A 21,429-nucleotide genomic window follows, 5' to 3' on the forward strand; every position below is an offset into this window, starting at 1 on the left:
ACGGTGAAGGGAGTGTGGAGAAATGCGTACCCTCGGTTGTAAGGGGGGGGCATGTAAAGAGCCGCTAATGAAAACACAGTGTAGGTGCTTTGAAAAGGGAAACATTGAGCTACCAGTCAATCAATCACAACCACTGCTTGGCCTATCACCTGAGAAAATGAGAATCAAAAAGTCACAGGCTGGCAAACCTGTACGCCAGCAAGATTTACCATAGCCAGCACTTGGAAGCAATGAAAATGTCCATCAACTGAGGAATGCACCAAGAAGAAGTGGTCCACGTACACAATGGAATATTACTCTAATAATAAATATAAATTAAATTTAAAAACAAACAAAAGCAAGGAGACATCAACATTTGTGGGTTTATCCGGGCACATTGCACTCTAATTTATAACCGAAGAACACCACTGGCCGGTAGGTCTGTTTCCCTAGTACCAGCAAGGGGAACGTAGAAAGGCTGCCGCTCTCTGGCCGTTACCTGCAAAAGCAGGTTTAAAGCCTGAGCTAATGGTCACTTCATATGAACAAGTACTGCAGGGCTGTAAATGAAACCTGCCCTCCAAGTGTCTTGAGGGAGATGATGGCCAAAATATTTCAAATGGTGACACATACTTTAAGAAAACACTTTGAAGAAATAAGCTCTAATCACAGCCGGGAATATAAAAAAAGGACATGCCTTAAAGCTCAATTTCAACGCATTATGAGACACATGCAAATTCAACCACAAAGAGGTATCAGCTCACACCACTCAGAATAACCATCAGCAAAAACTACAAAGAATAAATCCTGAAGGTGCTGGGAAGAAATACATACCCTCCCCTTTAAGTGGGACGTAACCTGGAAAGAGACACTAAGGAGAACAGAAGAGAGGTGCCTTTAAATGGTAAACATTGAGCTACCATATGATCCAGCAGACCTATTCCTGGACCTATAAACTAAGAAGACAGAATTGGAAGGACACAGGCACGCAAATCTGCATTGCATAGTATTACAATAGCCAAGATATGGAAGTAACCAAAGAGTCCACCGACAGATGGGTGGACAAAGAAGAACTGCTACCTGTACAGATGGAATATGAGCTAGTGAAAAAAATGAAACAATGCCATTTCCAGCACCATAGATGAGTCTAGAAGTAATCACGCAACTTGGAGTAAGTGAGAAAGCGAACAACACATATCCTATCATATCACATATAGGTGGTACCTAAAAAATGATACAAACAAAGATATTTCCACAGAGAAACACTATCATAGATTCATTAAAAATCTTATGGTTCACCAAATGGACAGGTGTGAGGATTGGATACATTACCATATTGAGGTTAACAGAGAGCTACAAACACATGTGAAATATAGAATCACCAAAGACCTACGCAATACCAAGAGAAGACTACTCAACATTGTGTCATAACCTACCTGGGAAAAGGATCCGAAGAAGAATAGATATATGTATATGTGTGAAAGAACCACATCTTGCACACCTAGAACAAACAAAACATTGTAATCAAGTTTGCTGTGAGAAAAAATAAAAATTAAGTTAAAAATACCAACAAGAAGTAAGGAGACATAAACTTAAAGGGCTTTTTCCTCGCACATTCCATTCTAATTTACAACCTAGAACACCACTTCCAGTAAGGCTCTGTTGCCCTAGTAACCAGATTTGGTAAAGGAGAAATGCTGCCGCCTTGTGGCCGATTCCCGCAAGAGCAGCTTTTAACCCACAGCTAATGGTCACTTACCATTCACAAGGACTCAGGGCTGTAAAGGACACCTGCCCTCAAAATTGTGCTGAGGTAGGGAATGGATAAAAAAATTCAAAACAGGCAAAATGTTCACGAAGATAGTATGAAGAGGTAAGTTTTACTCACTCTCTTTTTAAAGAAAGGAAAATGGATAAAAGCTCAGCCTCAGGAAGAATTAGACTCATGCAATCTAATCTACAAAAAGTTTTCAACTCACACCAGTCGACTGACCATTGGCAAAAAGTCTACAAACAATAAATGCTGAAGAGGTTTTAGAGAACTCTGTACCCTCTAGCTGCTGGTGAGATGTAAAAGGGTTAAACGCTAATAATGAGAACAGAAAGGAGCTGCGTTGAAAAGGAAAAATTGAGGTACCATTCAATCCAGCAGGCGCACCAAAGGGCCTGTCACCTGAGAAGACCAGAATGGAGAAGACCCGGGCTGCAAAAGCTGCACTGCAGCCTTTTTCACAATAGACAAGACAGTGAAGCAACCAAAATGTCCATCAACAGATGAAAGGATAAAGAAGAAGTGGTCCATGTACACAATGAATACTAGCCATGGAAAACAATGAAACACTGCTCTCTGAGGCACCATAGATCATCTTGGAGATAATCACAGAACATGAGGTAAGTCGGAAAGCAAAAGTCCTATATCCTATGATATCACTTATAGGCGTTATCTAATAACTGACACAAATGAACATATTTCCACAGAGAAAGTCAATCACAGACTTATTAAAAAAAACGATGCTTATCTAAAAGGAAAGGTGGGGGGAATGGATACATGAAAATTAGCGTTACCATATGTATACAAATACATATTATATACATATATCAAAAAGACCGACCATATAGCAAGGAAGGATTACGGAACACTCTGTAATAATTTACACGGGAAGAGGATCTCTACATAAATAGGTATATAGAATATGTAGATGAACCAGAGTGTGTACACCTTGGACAAGCAACCTTCTAACCTTTACCCCAATTGAAAAAATTAAAATAACGAACTAGGAGTAATGAGACATAAACTTATGGGGGGTTTTCCTGGCGCATTCCATCCAAATTGAAAACCTAGGCAGACAACTTCCAGAACGGCTCTGCTGCCCTAGTACCCAGATTTGGGAATCGAGAAATGCTGCATCCTTGTGGCCGTTTCCCACAACAGCAGCTTTGAACCCACTGCAAAAGGTCACTAATTATTCACCAATTGCAGGTCTGTAAATGACACCGGCCCTCCAAAAAATACTGAGGTCGAAAATCGAACAAAAAATTCTAGAGTGCAACCTTCCAAAAAGAACATTTGAAGAGGTATATTATACTCACACTTTTTTTCTTTTTTCTTTTAACAGAAAAGAAAAAGGCGTGGAAAAATGATGAATTGTAGGAATTTTTACAGACATGTAAACCCAAATTACAAAAACCGGTCAGCTCACACCAGTCAGAATGGCCATCAACAAAAATGCTGCAAACAAGAAATGCTGACGTGATTGTGGAGAAATGCGTACCCTCGATTCTAAGGGGGACGTGGTAAGAGCCACTAATGAAAGCACAATTGAGGTGCCTTGAAAAGGTAAACGTTGAGCTACCATACCAGTCAATCAATCATACCCACTGCTGGGTCTATCACCTGAGAAAAGGAAAATCTAAAATCACAGGCTGGCAATCCTGCACTCCAGCAATATTTACCATAGGCAACACTTGGAAGCAAGGAAAATGTCCATCAACAGAGGAATGCACCAAGAAGAAGTGGTCCATGTACACAATGGAATATTAGCCATGGAAAACATTGAAGCACTGCTCTTTGAGGCACCATAGATGAGCCTGGAGATAATCACAAAACATGAAGTAGGTCGGAAAGCAAAAGACCTATATCCTATATTATCACTTATGGCATTATCTAATAACTGGCACAGATGAACATATTTCCAAAGAGAAAGACACTCACAGGCTTAGAAAACAAACTATGCTCATCTGAAAGGAAAGGAGGGGGGAAATTGAGAAATGAAGATTAGTGTTACTATACATATACAAATACATATTATATACATGTATCAAAAAGACCGAACATATAGCAAGGGAGGTCGACGGAACACTGTAATATTTTACATGGGAAGAGGATCTGTACATTAATAGACATACATAATGTACAAATGAACCAGATTGTGTACACCCAGGACAAACAATATTCTAAACTTTACCCAGATTAAAACACTTTTAAAAACCAAGAAGAAGTAATGAGACATAAACTTATGGGGATTTCTCCTGGCAAATTCCATTCTAATTTACAACCTAGGACAATGACTTCCAGAAAGGCTCTGCTGCCCTAGTACCCAGATTGGGGAATGGAGAAATGCTACCTCCTTGTGGCCGTTTCCCACAACAGCAGCTTTGAACCCACTGCAAAAGGTCACTAAATTTTCACCAACTTGCAGTTCTGTAAATGACACCTGCCCTCCAGAAAATTTCTGGGGTCAAAAATCGACCAAAAAATTCAAAAGAGGGCAACCTTCGAAGAAGACAATTTCAAGAGCTATATTGTACTCACGGTTTTTTCTTTTAAGAGGAAAGAAAAAGGCGTAGGAATATGATGAAATGTAAAAAATTTAATGACATGCATACCCATATTACAAAAACCTATCAGCTCACAGCAGTCAGAATGGCCATTAGGAAAAATGCTGCAAAAAATAAACGGTGAAGGGAGTGTGGAGAAATGCGTACCCTCGGTTGTAAGGGGGGGGCATGTAAAGAGCCGCTAATGAAAACACAGTGTAGGTGCTTTGAAAAGGGAAACATTGAGCTACCAGTCAATCAATCACAACCACTGCTTGGCCTATCACCTGAGAAAATGAGAATCAAAAAGTCACAGGCTGGCAAACCTGTACGCCAGCAAGATTTACCATAGCCAGCACTTGGAAGCAATGAAAATGTCCATCAACTGAGGAATGCACCAAGAAGAAGTGGTCCACGTACACAATGGAATATTACTCTAATAATAAATATAAATTAAATTTAAAAACAAACAAAAGCAAGGAGACATCAACATTTGTGGGTTTATCCGGGCACATTGCACTCTAATTTATAACCGAAGAACACCACTGGCCGGTAGGTCTGTTTCCCTAGTACCAGCAAGGGGAACGTAGAAAGGCTGCCGCTCTCTGGCCGTTACCTGCAAAAGCAGGTTTAAAGCCTGAGCTAATGGTCACTTCATATGAACAAGTACTGCAGGGCTGTAAATGAAACCTGCCCTCAAAGTGTCTTGAGGGAGATGATGGCCAAAATATTTCAAATGGTGACACATACTTTAAGAAAACACTTTGAAGAAATAAGCTCTAATCACAGCCGGGAATATAAAAAAAGGACATGCCTTAAAGCTCAATTTCAACGCATTATGAGACACATGCAAATTCAACCACAAAGAGGTATCAGCTCACACCACTCAGAATAACCATCAGCAAAAACTACAAAGAATAAATCCTGAAGGTGCTGGGAAGAAATACATACCCTCCCCTTTAAGTGGGACGTAACCTGGAAAGAGACACTAAGGAGAACAGAAGAGAGGTGCCTTTAAATGGTAAACATTGAGCTACCATATGATCCAGCAGACCTATTCCTGGACCTATAAACTAAGAAGACAGAATTGGAAGGACACAGGCACGCAAATCTGCATTGCATAGTATTACAATAGCCAAGATATGGAAGTAACCAAAGAGTCCACCGACAGATGGGTGGACAAAGAAGAACTGCTACCTGTACAGATGGAATATGAGCTAGTGAAAAAATGAAACAATGCCATTTCCAGCACCACAGATGAGTCTAGAAGTAATCACGCAACTTGGAGTAAGTGAGAAAGCGAACAACACATATCCTATCATATCACATATAGGTGTTACCTAAAAAATGATACAAACAAAGATATTTCCACAGAGAAACACTATCATAGATTCATTAAAAAACTTATGGTTCACCAAATGGACAGGTGTGAGGATTGGATACATTACCATATTGAGGTTAACAGAGAGCTACAAACACATGTGAAATATAGAATCACCAAAGACCTACGCAATACCAAGAGAAGACTACTCAACATTGTGTCATAACCTACATGGGAAAAGGATCCGAAGAAGAATAGATATATGTATATGTGTGAAAGAACCACATCTTGCACACCTAGAACAAACAAAACATTGTAATCAAGTTTGCTGTGAGAAAAAATAAAAATTAAGTTAAAAATACCAACAAGAAGTAAGGAGACATAAACTTAAAGGGCTTTTTCCTCGCACATTCCATTCTAATTTACAACCTAGAACACCACTTCCAGTAAGGCTCTGTTGCCCTAGTAACCAGATTTGGTAAAGGAGAAATGCTGCCGCCTTGTGGCCGATTCCCGCAAGAGCAGCTTTTAACCCACAGCTAATGGTCACTTACCATTCTCAAGGACTCAGGGCTGTAAAGGACACCTGCCCTCAAAATTGTGCTGAGGTAGGGAATGGATAAAAAAATTCAAAACAGGCAAAATGTTCACGAAGATAGTATGAAGAGGTAAGTTTTACTCACTCTCTTTTTAAAGAAAGGAAAATGGATAAAAGCTCAGCCTCAGGAAGAATTAGACTCATGCAATCTAATCTACAAAAAGTTTTCAACTCACACCAGTCGACTGACCATTGGCAAAAAGTCTACAAACAATAAATACTGAAGAGGTTTTAGAGAACTGTGTACCCTCTAGCTGCTGGTGAGATGTAAAAGGGTTAAACGCTAATAATGAGAACAGAAAGGAGCTGCGTTGAAAAGGAAAAATTGAGGTACCGTTCAATCCAGCAGGCGCACCAAAGGGCCTGTCACCTGAGAAGACCAGAATGGAGAAGACCCGGGCTGCAAAAGCTGCACTGCAGCCTTTTTCACAATAGACAAGACAGTGAAGCAACCAAAATGTCCATCAACAGATGAAAGGATAAAGAAGAAGTGGTCCATGTACACAATGAATACTAGCCATGGAAAACAATGAAACACTGCTCTTTGAGGCACCATAGATCATCTTGGAGATAATCACAGAACATGAGGTAAGTCGGAAAGCAAAAGTCCTATATCCTATGATATCACTTATAGGCGTTATCTAATAACTGACACAAATGAACATATTTCCACAGAGAAAGTCAATCACAGACTTATTAAAAAAAACTATGCTTATCTAAAAGGAAAGGTGGGGGGAATGGATACATGAAAATTAGCGTTACCATATGTATACAAATACATATTATATACATATATCAAAAAGACCGACCATATAGCAAGGAAGGATTACGGAACACTCTGTAATAATTTACACGGGAAGAGGATCTCTACATAAATAGGTATATAGAATATGTAGATGAACCAGAGTGTGTACACCTTGGACAAGCAACCTTCTAACCTTTACCCCAATTGAAAAAATTAAAACAATGAACTAGGAGTAATGAGACATAAACCTATGGGGGGTTTTCCTGGCGCATTCCATCCAAATTGAAAACCTAGGCAGACAACTTCCAGAACGGCTCTGCTGCCCTAGTACCCAGATTTGGGAATCGAGAAATGCTGCATCCTTGTGGCCGTTTCCCACAACAGCAGCTTTGAACCCACTGCAAAAGGTCACTAATTATTCACCAATTGCAGGTCTGTAAATGACACCGGCCCTCCAAAAAATACTGAGGTCGAAAATCGAACAAAAAATTCTAGAGTGCAACCTTCCAAAAAGAACATTTGAAGAGGTATATTATACTCACACTTTTTTTCTTTTTTCTTTTAACAGAAAAGAAAAAGGCGTGGAAAAATGATGAATTGTAGGAATTTTTACAGACATGTAAACCCAAATTACAAAAACCGGTCAGCTCACACCAGTCAGAATGGCCATCAACAAAAATGCTGCAAACAAGAAATGCTGACGTGATTGTGGAGAAATGCGTACCCTCGATTCTAAGGGGGACGTGGTAAGAGCCACTAATGAAAGCACAATTGAGGTGCCTTGAAAAGGTAAACGTTGAGCTACCATACCAGTCAATCAATCATACCCACTGCTGGGTCTATCACCTGAGAAAAGGAAAATCAAAAATCACAGGCTGGCAATCCTGCACTCCAGCAATATTTACCATAGGCAACACTTGGAAGCAAGGAAAATGTCCATCAACAGAGGAATGCACCAAGAAGAAGTGGTCCATGTACACAATGGAATATTAGCCATGGAAAACATTGAAGCACTGCTCTTTGAGGCACCATAGATGAGCCTGGAGATAATCACAAAACATGAAGTAGGTCGGAAAGCAAAAGACCTATATCCTATATTATCACTTATGGCATTATCTAATAACTGGCACAGATGAACATATTTCCAAAGAGAAAGACACTCACAGGCTTAGAAAACAAACTATGCTCATCTGAAAGGAAAGGAGGGGGGAAATTGAGAAATGAAGATTAGTGTTACTATACATATACAAATACATATTATATACATGTATCAAAAAGACCGAACATATAGCAAGGGAGGTCGACGGAACACTGTAATATTTTACATGGGAAGAGGATCTGTACATTAATAGACATACATAATGTACAAATGAACCAGATTGTGTACACCCAGGACAAACAATATTCTAAACTTTACCCAGATTAAAACACTTTTAAAAACCAAGAAGAAGTAATGAGACATAAACTTATGGGGATTTCTCCTGGCAAATTCCATTCTAATTTACAACCTAGGACAATGACTTCCAGAAAGGCTCTGCTGCCCTAGTACCCAGATTGGGGAATGGAGAAATGCTACCTCCTTGTGGCCGTTTCCCACAACAGCAGCTTTGAACCCACTGCAAAAGGTCACTAAATTTTCACCAACTTGCAGTTCTGTAAATGACACCTGCCCTCCAGAAAATTTCTGGGGTCAAAAATCGACCAAAAAATTCAAAAGAGGGCAACCTTCGAAGAAGACAATTTCAAGAGCTATATTGTACTCACGGTTTTTTCTTTTAAGAGGAAAGAAAAAGGCGTAGGAATATGATGAAATGTAAAAAATTTAATGACATGCATACCCATATTACAAAAACCTATCAGCTCACAGCAGTCAGAATGGCCATTAGGAAAAATGCTGCAAAAAATAAACGGTGAAGGGAGTGTGGAGAAATGCGTACCCTCGGTTGTAAGGGGGGGGGGGCATGTAAAGAGCCGCTAATGAAAACACAGTGTAGGTGCTTTGAAAAGGGAAACATTGAGCTACCAGTCAATCAATCACAACCACTGCTTGGCCTATCACCTGAGAAAATGAGAATCAAAAAGTCACAGGCTGGCAAACCTGTACGCCAGCAAGATTTACCATAGCCAGCACTTGGAAGCAATGAAAATGTCCATCAACGGAGGAATGCACCAAGAAGAAGTGGTCCACGTACACAATGGAATATTACTCTAATAATAAATATAAATTAAATTTAAAAACAAACAAAAGCAAGGAGACATCAACATTTGTGGGTTTATCCGGGCACATTGCACTCTAATTTATAACCGAAGAACACCACTGGCCGGTAGGTCTGTTTCCCTAGTACCAGCAAGGGGAACGTAGAAAGGCTGCCGCTCTCTGGCCGTTACCTGCAAAAGCAGGTTTAAAGCCTGAGCTAATGGTCACTTCATATGAACAAGTACTGCAGGGCTGTAAATGAAACCTGCCCTCAAAGTGTCTTGAGGGAGATGATGGCCAAAATATTTCAAATGGTGACACATACTTTAAGAAAACACTTTGAAGAAATAAGCTCTAATCACAGCCGGGAATATAAAAAAAGGACATGCCTTAAAGCTCAATTTCAACGCATTATGAGACACATGCAAATTCAACCACAAAGAGGTATCAGCTCACACCACTCAGAATAACCATCAGCAAAAACTACAAAGAATAAATCCTGAAGGTGCTGGGAAGAAATACATACCCTCCCCTTTAAGTGGGACGTAACCTGGAAAGAGACACTAAGGAGAACAGAAGAGAGGTGCCTTTAAATGGTAAACATTGAGCTACCATATGATCCAGCAGACCTATTCCTGGACCTATAAACTAAGAAGACAGAATTGGAAGGACCCAGGCACGCAAATCTGCATTGCATAGTATTACAATAGCCAAGATATGGAAGTAACCAAGGAGTCCACCGACAGATGGGTGGACAAAGAAGAACTGCTACCTGTACAGATGGAATATGAGCTAGTGAAAAAAATGAAACAATGCCATTTCCAGCACCATAGATGAGTCTAGAAGTAATCACGCAACTTGGAGTAAGTGAGAAAGCGAACAACACATATCCTATCATATCACATATAGGTGGTACCTAAAAAATGATACAAACAAAGATATTTCCACAGAGAAACACTATCATAGATTCATTAAAAAACTTATGGTTCACCAAATGGACAGGTGTGAGGATTGGATACATTACCATATTGAGGTTAACAGAGAGCTACAAACACATGTGAAATATAGAATCACCAAAGACCTACGCAATACCAAGAGAAGACTACTCAACATTGTGTCATAACCTACATGGGAAAAGGATCCGAAGAAGAATAGATATATGTATATGTGTGAAAGAACCACATCTTGCACACCTAGAACAAACAAAACATTGTAATCAAGTTTGCTGTGAGAAAAAATAAAAATTAAGTTAAAAATACCAACAAGAAGTAAGGAGACATAAACTTAAAGGGCTTTTTCCTCGCACATTCCATTCTAATTTACAACCTAGAACACCACTTCCAGTAAGGCTCTGTTGCCCTAGTAACCAGATTTGGTAAAGGAGAAATGCTGCCGCCTTGTGGCCGATTCCCGCAAGAGCAGCTTTTAACCCACAGCTAATGGTCACTTACCATTCTCAAGGACTCAGGGCTGTAAAGGACACCTGCCCTCAAAATTGTGCTGAGGTAGGGAATGGATAAAAAAATTCAAAACAGGCAAAATGTTCACGAAGATAGTATGAAGAGGTAAGTTTTACTCACTCTCTTTTTAAAGAAAGGAAAATGGATAAAAGCTCAGCCTCAGGAAGAATTAGACTCATGCAATCTAATCTACAAAAAGTTTTCAACTCACACCAGTCGACTGACCATTGGCAAAAAGTCTACAAACAATAAATGCTGAAGAGGTTTTAGAGAACTGTGTACCCTCTAGCTGCTGGTGAGATGTAAAAGGGTTAAACGCTAATAATGAGAACAGAAAGGAGCTGCGTTGAAAAGGAAAAATTGAGGTACCGTTCAATCCAGCAGGCGCACCAAAGGGCCTGTCACCTGAGAAGACCAGAATGGAGAAGACCCGGGCTGCAAAAGCTGCACTGCAGCCTTTTTCACAATAGACAAGACAGTGAAGCAACCAAAATGTCCATCAACAGATGAAAGGATAAAGAAGAAGTGGTCCATGTACACAATGAATACTAGCCATGGAAAACAATGAAACACTGCTCTTTGAGGCACCATAGATCATCTTGGAGATAATCACAGAACATGAGGTAAGTCGGAAAGCAAAAGTCCTATATCCTATGATATCACTTATAGGCGTTATCTAATAACTGACACAAATGAACATATTTCCACAGAGAAAGTCAATCACAGACTTATTAAAAAAAACTATGCTTATCTAAAAGGAAAGGTGGGGGGAATGGATACATGAAAATTAGCGTTACCATATGTATACAAATACATATTATATACATATATCAAAAAGACCGACCATATAGCAAGGAAGGATTACGGAACACTCTGTAATAATTTACACGGGAAGAGGATCTCTACATAAATAGGTATATAGAATATGTAGATGAACCAGAGTGTGTACACCTTGGACAAGCAACCTTCTAACCTTTACCCCAATTGAAAAAATTAAAACAACGAACTAGGAGTAATGAGACATAAACCTATGGGGGGTTTTCCTGGCGCATTCCATCCAAATTGAAAACCTAGGCAGACAACTTCCAGAACGGCTCTGCTGCCCTAGTACCCAGATTTGGGAATCGAGAAATGCTGCATCCTTGTGGCCGTTTCCCACAACAGCAGCTTTGAACCCACTGCAAAAGGTCACTAATTATTCACCAATTGCAGGTCTGTAAATGACACCGGCCCTCCAAAAAATACTGAGGTCGAAAATCGAACAAAAAATTCTAGAGTGCAACCTTCCAAAAAGAACATTTGAAGAGGTATATTATACTCACACTTTTTTTCTTTTTTCTTTTAACAGAAAAGAAAAAGGCGTGGAAAAATGATGAATTGTAGGAATTTTTACAGACATGTAAACCCAAATTACAAAAACCGGTCAGCTCACACCAGTCAGAATGGCCATCAACAAAAATGCTGCAAACAAGAAATGCTGACGTGATTGTGGAGAAATGCGTACCCTCGATTCTAAGGGGGACGTGGTAAGAGCCACTAATGAAAGCACAATTGAGGTGCCTTGAAAAGGTAAACGTTGAGCTACCATACCAGTCAATCAATCATACCCACTGCTGGGTCTATCACCTGAGAAAAGGAAAATCAAAAATCACAGGCTGGCAATCCTGCACTCCAGCAATATTTACCATAGGCAACACTTGGAAGCAAGGAAAATGTCCATCAACAGAGGAATGCACCAAGAAGAAGTGGTCCATGTACACAATGGAATATTAGCCATGGAAAACATTGAAGCACTGCTCTTTGAGGCACCATAGATGAGCCTGGAGATAATCACAAAACATGAAGTAGGTCGGAAAGCAAAAGACCTATATCCTATATTATCACTTATGGCATTATCTAATAACTGGCACAGATGAACATATTTCCAAAGAGAAAGACACTCACAGGCTTAGAAAACAAACTATGCTCATCTGAAAGGAAAGGAGGGGGGAAATTGAGAAATGAAGATTAGTGTTACTATACATATACAAATACATATTATATACATGTATCAAAAAGACCGAACATATAGCAAGGGAGGTCGACGGAACACTGTAATATTTTACATGGGAAGAGGATCTGTACATTAATAGACATACATAATGTACAAATGAACCAGATTGTGTACACCCAGGACAAACAATATTCTAAACTTTACCCAGATTAAAACACTTTTAAAAACCAAGAAGAAGTAATGAGACATAAACTTATGGGGATTTCTCCTGGCAAATTCCATTCTAATTTACAGCCTAGGACAATGACTTCCAGAAAGGCTCTGCTGCCCTAGTACCCAGATTGGGGAATGGAGAAATGCTACCTCCTTGTGGCCGTTTCCCACAACAGCAGCTTTGAACCCACTGCAAAAGGTCACTAAATTTTCACCAACTTGCAGTTCTGTAAATGACACCTGCCCTCCAGAAAATTTCTGGGGTCAAAAATCGACCAAAAAATTCAAAAGGGGGCAACCTTCGAAGAAGACAATTTCAAGAGCTATATTGTACTCACGGTTTTTTCTTTTAAGAGGAAAGAAAAAGGCGTAGGAATATGATGAAATGTAAAAAATTTAATGGCATGCATACCCATATTACAAAAACCTATCAGCTCACAGCAGTCAGAATGGCCATTAGGCAAAATGCTGCAAAAAATAAACGGTGAAGGGAGTGTGGAGAAATGCGTACCCTCGGTTGTAAGGGGGGGGCATGTAAAGAGCCGCTAATGAAAACACAGTGTAGGTGCTTTGAAAAGGGAAACATTGAGCTACCAGTCAATCAATCACAACCACTGCTTGGCCTATCACCTGAGAAAATGAGAATCAAAAAGTCACAGGCTGGCAAACCTGTACGCCAGCAAGATTTACCATAGCCAGCACTTGGAAGCAATGAAAATGTCCATCAACTGAGGAATGCACCAAGAAGAAGTGGTCCACGTACACAATGGAATATTACTCTAATAATAAATATAAATTAAATTTAAAAACAAACAAAAGCAAGGAGACATCAACATTTGTGGGTTTATCCGGGCACATTGCACTCTAATTTATAACCGAAGAACACCACTGGCCGGTAGGTCTGTTTCCCTAGTACCAGCAAGGGGAACGTAGAAAGGCTGCCGCTCTCTGGCCGTTACCTGCAAAAGCAGGTTTAAAGCCTGAGCTAATGGTCACTTCATATGAACAAGTACTGCAGGGCTGTAAATGAAACCTGCCCTCAAAGTGTCTTGAGGGAGATGATGGCCAAAATATTTCAAATGGTGACACATACTTTAAGAAAACACTTTGAAGAAATAAGCTCTAATCACAGCCGGGAATATAAAAAAAGGACATGCCTTAAAGCTCAATTTCAACGCATTATGAGACACATGCAAATTCAACCACAAAGAGGTATCAGCTCACACCACTCAGAATAACCATCAGCAAAAACTACAAAGAATAAATCCTGAAGGTGCTGGGAAGAAATACATACCCTCCCCTTTAAGTGGGACGTAACCTGGAAAGAGACACTAAGGAGAACAGAAGAGAGGTGCCTTTAAATGGTAAACATTGAGCTACCATATGATCCAGCAGACCTATTCCTGGACCTATAAACTAAGAAGACAGAATTGGAAGGACACAGGCACGCAAATCTGCATTGCATAGTATTACAATAGCCAAGATATGGAAGTAACCAAAGAGTCCACCGACAGATGGGTGGACAAAGAAGAACTGCTACCTGTACAGATGGAATATGAGCTAGTGAAAAAATGAAACAATGCCATTTCCAGCACCACAGATGAGTCTAGAAGTAATCACGCAACTTGGAGTAAGTGAGAAAGCGAACAACACATATCCTATCATATCACATATAGGTGTTACCTAAAAAATGATACAAACAAAGATATTTCCACAGAGAAACACTATCATAGATTCATTAAAAAACTTATGGTTCACCAAATGGACAGGTGTGAGGATTGGATACATTACCATATTGAGGTTAACAGAGAGCTACAAACACATGTGAAATATAGAATCACCAAAGACCTACGCAATACCAAGAGAAGACTACTCAACATTGTGTCATAACCTACATGGGAAAAGGATCCGAAGAAGAATAGATATATGTATATGTGTGAAAGAACCACATCTTGCACACCTAGAACAAACAAAACATTGTAATCAAGTTTGCTGTGAGAAAAAATAAAAATTAAGTTAAAAATACCAACAAGAAGTAAGGAGACATAAACTTAAAGGGCTTTTTCCTCGCACATTCCATTCTAATTTACAACCTAGAACACCACTTCCAGTAAGGCTCTGTTGCCCTAGTAACCAGATTTGGTAAAGGAGAAATGCTGCCGCCTTGTGGCCGATTCCCGCAAGAGCAGCTTTTAACCCACAGCTAATGGTCACTTACCATTCTCAAGGACTCAGGGCTGTAAAGGACACCTGCCCTCAAAATTGTGCTGAGGTAGGGAATGGATAAAAAAATTCAAAACAGGCAAAATGTTCACGAAGATAGTATGAAGAGGTAAGTTTTACTCACTCTCTTTTTAAAGAAAGGAAAATGGATAAAAGCTCAGCCTCAGGAAGAATTAGACTCATGCAATCTAATCTACAAAAAGTTTTCAACTCACACCAGTCGACTGACCATTGGCAAAAAGTCTACAAACAATAAATGCTGAAGAGGTTTTAGAGAACTGTGTACCCTCTAGCTGCTGGTGAGATGTAAAAGGGTTAAACGCTAATAATGAGAACAGAAAGGAGCTGCGTTGAAAAGGAAAAATTGAGGTACCGTTCAATCCAGCAGGCGCACCAAAGGGCCTGTCACCTGAGAAGACCAGAATGGAGAAGACCCGGGCTGCAAAAGCTGCACTGCAGCCTTTTTCACAATAGACAAGACAGTGAAGCAACCAAAATGTCCATCAACAGATGAAAGGATAAAGAAGAAGTGGTCCATGTACACAATGAATACTAGCCATGGAAAACAATGAAACACTGCTCTCTGAGGCACCATAGATCATCTTGGAGATAATCACAGAACATGAGGTAAGTCGGAAAGCAAAAGTCCTATATCCTATGATATCACTTATAGGCGTTATCTAATAACTGACACAAATGAACATATTTCCACAGAGAAAGTCAATCACAGACTTATTAAAAAAAAACGATGCTTATCTAAAAGGAAAGGTGGGGGGAATGGATACATGAAAATTAGCGTTACCATATGTATACAAATACATATTATATACATATATCAAAAAGACCGACCATATAGCAAGGAAGGATTACGGAACACTCTGTAATAATTTACACGGGAAGAGGATCTCTACATAAATAGGTATATAGAATATGTAGATGAACCAGAGTGTGTACACCTTGGACAAGCAACCTTCTAACCTTTACCCCAATTGAAAAAATTAAAACAACGAACTAGGAGTAATGAGACATAAACTTATGGGGGGTTTTCCTGGCGCATTCCATCCAAATTGAAAACCTAGGCAGACAACTTCCAGAACGGCTCTGCTGCCCTAGTACCCAGATTTGGGAATCGAGAAATGCTGCATCCTTGTGGCCGTTTCCCACAACAGCAGCTTTGAACCCACTGCAAAAGGTCACTAATTATTCACCAATTGCAGGTCTGTAAATGACACCGGCCCTCCAAAAAATACTGAGGTCGAAAATCGAACAAAAAATTCTAGAGTGCAACCTTCCAAAAAGAACATTTGAAGAGGTATATTATACTCACACTTTTTTTCTTTTTTCTTTTAACAGAAAAGAAAAAGGCGTGGAAAAATGATGAATTGTAGGAATTTTTACAGACATGTAAACCCAAATTACAAAAACCGGTCAGCTCACACCAGTCAGAATGGCCATCAACAAAAATGCTGCAAACAAGAAATGCTGACGTGATTGTGGAGAAATGCGTACCCTCGATTCTAAGGGGGACGTGGTAAGAGCCACTAATGAAAGCACAATTGAGGTGCCTTGAAAAGGTAAACGTTGAGCTACCATACCAGTCAATCAATCATACCCACTGCTGGGTCTATCACCTGAGAAAAGGAAAATCAAAAATCACAGGCTGGCAATCCTGCACTCCAGCAATATTTACCATAGGCAACACTTGGAAGCAAGGAAAATGTCCATCAACAGAGGAATGCACCAAGAAGAAGTGGTCCATGTACACAATGGAATATTAGCCATGGAAAACATTGAAGCACTGCTCTTTGAGGCACCATAGATGAGCCTGGAGATAATCACAAAACATGAAGTAGGTCGGAAAGCAAAAGACCTATATCCTATATTATCACTTATGGCATTATCTAATAACTGGCACAGATGAACATATTTCCAAAGAGAAAGACACTCACAGGCTTAGAAAACAAACTATGCTCATCTGAAAGGAAAGGAGGGGGGAAATTGAGAAATGAAGATTAGTGTTACTATACATATACAAATACATATTATATACATGTATCAAAAAGACCGAACATATAGCAAGGGAGGTCGACGGAACACTGTAATATTTTACATGGGAAGAGGATCTGTACATTAATAGACATACATAATGTACAAATGAACCAGATTGTGTACACCCAGGACAAACAATATTCTAAACTTTACCCAGATTAAAACACTTTTAAAAACCAAGAAGAAGTAATGAGACATAAACTTATGGGGATTTCTCCTGGCAAATTCCATTCTAATTTACAACCTAGGACAATGACTTCCAGAAAGGCTCTGCTGCCCTAGTACCCGGATTGGGGAATGGAGAAATGCTACCTCCTTGTGGCCGTTTCCCACAACAGCAGCTTTGAACCCACTGCAAAAGGTCACTAAATTTTCACCAACTTGCAGTTCTGTAAATGACACCTGCCCTCCAGAAAATTTCTGGGGTCAAAAATCGACCAAAAAATTCAAAAGAGGGCAACCTTCGAAGAAGACAATTTCAAGAGCTATATTGTACTCACGGTTTTTTCTTTTAAGAGGAAAGAAAAAGGCGTAGGAATATGATGAAATGTAAAAAATTTAATGACATGCATACCCATATTACAAAAACCTATCAGCTCACAGCAGTCAGAATGGCCATTAGGAAAAATGCTGCAAAAAATAAACGGTGAAGGGAGTGTGGAGAAATGCGTACCCTCGGTTGTAAGGGGGGGGCATGTAAAGAGCCGCTAATGAAAACACAGTGTAGGTGCTTTGAAAAGGGAAACATTGAGCTACCAGTCAATCAATCACAACCACTGCTTGGCCTATCACCTGAGAAAATGAGAATCAAAAAGTCACAGGCTGGCAAACCTGTACGCCAGCAAGATTTACCATAGCCAGCACTTGGAAGCAATGAAAATGTCCATCAACTGAGGAATGCACCAAGAAGAAGTGGTCCACGTACACAATGGAATATTACTCTAATAATAAATATAAATTAAATTTAAAAACAAACAAAAGCAAGGAGACATCAACATTTGTGGGTTTATCCGGGCACATTGCACTCTAATTTATAACCGAAGAACACCACTGGCCGGTAGGTCTGTTTCCCTAGTACCAGCAAGGGGAACGTAGAAAGGCTGCCGCTCTCTGGCCGTTACCTGCAAAAGCAGGTTTAAAGCCTGAGCTAATGGTCACTTCATATGAACAAGTACTGCAGGGCTGTAAATGAAACCTGCCCTCAAAGTGTCTTGAGGGAGATGATGGCCAAAATATTTCAAATGGTGACACATACTTTAAGAAAACACTTTGAAGAAATAAGCTCTAATCACAGCCGGGAATATAAAAAAAGGACATGCCTTAAAGCTCAATTTCAACGCATTATGAGACACATGCAAATTCAACCACAAAGAGGTATCAGCTCACACCACTCAGAATAACCATCAGCAAAAACTACAAAGAATAAATCCTGAAGGTGCTGGGAAGAAATACATACCCTCCCCTTTAAGTGGGACGTAACCTGGAAAGAGACACTAAGGAGAACAGAAGAGAGGTGCCTTTAAATGGTAAACATTGAGCTACCATATGATCCAGCAGACCTATTCCTGGACCTATAAACTAAGAAGACAGAATTGGAAGGACACAGGCACGCAAATCTGCATTGCATAGTATTACAATAGCCAAGATATGGAAGTAACCAAAGAGTCCACCGACAGATGGGTGGACAAAGAAGAACTGCTACCTGTACAGATGGAATATGAGCTAGTGAAAAAATGAAACAATGCCATTTCCAGCACCACAGATGAGTCTAGAAGTAATCACGCAACTTGGAGTAAGTGAGAAAGCGAACAACACATATCCTATCATATCACATATAGGTGTTACCTAAAAAATGATACAAACAAAGATATTTCCACAGAGAAACACTATCATAGATTCATTAAAAAACTTATGGTTCACCAAATGGACAGGTGTGAGGATTGGATACATTACCATATTGAGGTTAACAGAGAGCTACAAACACATGTGAAATATAGAATCACCAAAGACCTACGCAATACCAAGAGAAGACTACTCAACATTGTGTCATAACCTACATGGGAAAAGGATCCGAAGAAGAATAGATATATGTATATGTGTGAAAGAACCACATCTTGCACACCTAGAACAAACAAAACATTGTAATCAAGTTTGCTGTGAGAAAAAATAAAAATTAAGTTAAAAATACCAACAAGAAGTAAGGAGACATAAACTTAAAGGGCTTTTTCCTCGCACATTCCATTCTAATTTACAACCTAGAACACCACTTCCAGTAAGGCTCTGTTGCCCTAGTAACCAGATTTGGTAAAGGAGAAATGCTGCCGCCTTGTGGCCGATTCCCGCAAGAGCAGCTTTTAACCCACAGCTAATGGTCACTTACCATTCACAAGGACTCAGGGCTGTAAAGGACACCTGCCCTCAAAATTGTGCTGAGGTAGGGAATGGATAAAAAAATTCAAAACAGGCAAAATGTTCACGAAGATAGTATGAAGAGGTAAGTTTTACTCACTCTCTTTTTAAAGAAAGGAAAATGGATAAAAGCTCAGCCTCAGGAAGAATTAGACTCATGCAATCTAATCTACAAAAAGTTTTCAACTCACACCAGTCGACTGACCATTGGCAAAAAGTCTACAAACAATAAATGCTGAAGAGGTTTTAGAGAACTGTGTACCCTCTAGCTGCTGGTGAGATGTAAAAGGGTTAAACGCTAATAATGAGAACAGAAAGGAGCTGCGTTGAAAAGGAAAAATTGAGGTACCGTTCAATCCAGCAGGCGCACCAAAGGGCCTGTCACCTGAGAAGACCAGAATGGAGAAGACCCGGGCTGCAAAAGCTGCACTGCAGCCTTTTTCACAATAGACAAGACAGTGAAGCAACCAAAATGTCCATCAACAGATGAAAGGATAAAGAAGAAGTGGTCCATGTACACAATGAATACTAGCCATGGAAAACAATGAAACACTGCTCTCTGAGGCACCATAGATCATCTTGGAGATAATCACAGAACATGAGGTAAGTCGGAAAGCAAAAGTCCTATATCCTATGATATCACTTATAGGCGTTATCTAATAACTGACACAAATGAACATATTTCCACAGAGAAAGTCAATCACAGACTTATTAAAAAAAACGATGCTTATCTAAAAGGAAAGGTGGGGGGAATGGATACATGAAAATTAGCGTTACCATATGTATACAAATACATATTATATACATATATCAAAAAGACCGACCATATAGCAAGGAAGGATTACGGAACACTCTGTAATAATTTACACGGGAAGAGGATCTCTACATAAATAGGTATATAGAATATGTAGATGAACCAGAGTGTGTACACCTTGGACAAGCAACCTTCTAACCTTTACCCCAATTGAAAAAATTAAAACAACGAACTAGGAGTAATGAGACATAAACTTATGGGGGGTTTTCCTGGCGCATTCCATCCAAATTGAAAACCTAGGCAGACAACTTCCAGAACGGCTCTGCTGCCCTAGTACCCATATTTGGGAATCGAGAAATGCTGCATCCTTGTGGCCGTTTCCCACAACAGCAGCTTTGAACCCACTGCAAAAGGTCACTAATTATTCACCAATTGCAGGTCTGTAAATGACACCGGCCCTCCAAAAAATACTGAGGTCGAAAATCGAACAAAAAATTCTAGAGTGCAACCTTCCAAAAAGAACATTTGAAGAGGTATATTATACTCACACTTTTTTTCTTTTTTCTTTTAACAGAAAAGAAAAAGGCGTGGAAAAATGATGAATTGTAGGAATTTTTACAGACATGTAAACCCAAATTACAAAAACCGGTCAGCTCACACCAGTCAGAATGGCCATCAACAAAAATGCTGCAAACAAGAAATGCTGACGTGATTGTGGAGAAATGCGTACCCTCGATTCTAAGGGGGACGTGGTAAGAGCCACTAATGAAAGCACAATTGAGGTGCCTTGAAAAGGTAAACGTTGAGCTACCATACCAGTCAATCAATCATACCCACTGCTGGGTCTATCACCTGAGAAAAGGAAAATCAAAAATCACAGGCTGGCAATCCTGCACTCCAGCAATATTTACCATAGGCAACACTTGGAAGCAAGGAAAATGTCCATCAACAGAGGAATGCACCAAGAAGAAGTGGTCCATGTACACAATGGAATATTAGCCATGGAAAACATTGAAGCACTGCTCTTTGAGGCACCATAGATGAGCCTGGAGATAATCACAAAACATGAAGTAGGTCGGAAAGCAAAAGACCTATATCCTATATTATCACTTATGGCATTATCTAATAACTGGCACAGATGAACATATTTCCAAAGAGAAAGACACTCACA

The sequence above is a fragment of the Balaenoptera ricei genome, chromosome 16 (genome assembly GCF_028023285.1).
Source record: "Balaenoptera ricei isolate mBalRic1 chromosome 16, mBalRic1.hap2, whole genome shotgun sequence".
Taxonomy (NCBI): Eukaryota; Metazoa; Chordata; class Mammalia; order Artiodactyla; family Balaenopteridae; genus Balaenoptera; species Balaenoptera ricei.